The sequence below is a fragment of the Carassius carassius genome, chromosome 46 (genome assembly GCF_963082965.1).
Source record: "Carassius carassius chromosome 46, fCarCar2.1, whole genome shotgun sequence".
Taxonomy (NCBI): Eukaryota; Metazoa; Chordata; class Actinopteri; order Cypriniformes; family Cyprinidae; genus Carassius; species Carassius carassius.
The window spans coordinates 6,211,520-6,213,511 of NC_081800.1; positions in this window are offsets into that span (position 1 = coordinate 6,211,520).

Genomic DNA, 1,992 nt, shown 5'->3' on the forward strand with positions numbered 1-1,992 from the left:
TGTTTAATTCAAATAAACATAAGAACAATGAATTTTACACATTTTGCAGCCTGTCTAAACTCGTAGAACAGATTAAAGGGAAAGTTTACCCAAAAACCCACTCTCATTCCAAACACGTTAGCCCTTCGTTCATCTTTGGAACACATATTAAGACATTTTCTGACTCCTCCATGGACAGCAATTTTATTACCACTTTCAAGGCCCGGAAAGGTAGTGAAGATTGTTAAAATAGTCCATGTGACTACAGTGGTTCAACCTTAATGTTATGAAGCGATGCAAAAATACTTAATAGTGCGGAACGCACAAAAAGTATTCTCGTCGCATCATAGCAATAAGTTTTAACCACTGTAGTCACGTGGACTATTTTAACAATGTTTTTACTACCTTTCTGGGGCTTGAAAGCGGTTATAACATTGCAGTCTATAAGTGGGATCAAAAAGCTCTCGGACTTCTTAAAATTATCTTAATTTGTGTTGAACAAAATTGTTTGGAACATCATGAGGGAGTGTAATTAATGAGAGACTTTACATTTTTGAGTGAACTAACCCTTTAATAGCTTAAGTAAACATCTTACTGCATAACTAATTCTAGCTTAAAACAAAGACAGTGTTTCGTTAGTCTGTTCTGAAGTTGGAACACAACTTACATTAGACTAACATCCATTCAAAGTCAATGAGCTTCCTGATCACTGTACAGACTTGCTGGTTTATGTGTCCTCTCTGCCTCTTTGATTTTGTACCTGTCTCTGGGTTGATGCCCAAGAAGCACATATAAACAAAAAGACAGAGAAGAAAGATGTTAGTTTAATTCAAGTGGGATTAAAAAGGTTTCAGTTCCCAGTCATCACCTTCAGTGGGTCACTGCTGTTGCAGTACTGAGCAAAACTAAAGTTAGCTCAGTTTTAACAAGGTGACATTACTTGGATTCAATTAAACAGCAACCATTTAAATAACTTAACAGCAACTGAAAAACATTTACATCACAAACACACAGTCAAGAATAGTCCTGCAACAAAGTTAGATGTGTGTGATTTACCAAGGCAATGCATTTGCACACAACAATTTACATCATTTACACGTACTGTTTGCAGAGGATGGAGGAAGAGCCTGTTGCCAGTCCATCTCCATGTGGCTGTTTCTGCTTGCACTCTTCCTCCTAGAATTATTACCCGTTCACAGACAAAATGGCTCCTAATATCTCCAGATGTCAACCTGTTTTACTTTAGAATAGCACAGCTAACGAAGCTCCACTAATTCAGTGATAAACACATTTATTTTCCTATATCTTTTTTATAATAAAATGCACTTTATTTTTTCTGTTGACGAGACAGACAACGGCTGCTCCGTTTCACACACACAGCAGTAAAAATATGGACGATGCCCAGCTAGCTAACATTACTAATTTGAGATTAATTTATTCCACCTTTGCACAAATCCACAACACTATAATGTATCTAGTTGATCATAACTGTCATAATACACACATTAAGGCCACAGCTTACCTTATAACTTTATTTCCCGGTGGTAGAAAAATGCTGTGGGAAAAGAGAAAGCGCTGTTAGAGTAACGAACGTTAACTAAGAAAAGCATTAAGCAAAGCTAAAGTTCAATTTTGACGGTGTAGTTAACGTGAAGCCTCACAGTTAATAACTTAATACGGTACTACTAGCTATACACTTATTAACACAACCAACGTCTGATCATTCAAATTTGCGCGCTCAAACCTAGACGCGAGTCTGCTCCAGCTAAGTTACAAAAACATGAAACAGAACTTAACTAACGCTAATTTGGTTCATACTTTTAAATAACATGAAATTTCATATTAAAAACAGTCATCAAATTGACAAAGTTTGAAGTGAAACACTTACCGCACTGAATCCGTCGAGTGAGACCATGGAGGAGATCAGGCCAGGGAGCTCCGGGGGAGCTCAGATGACGCAGTTGCAGCGCGAAAATGACGGAATTCACAGTAGTTTCTTGTAAAAGCCCTGCG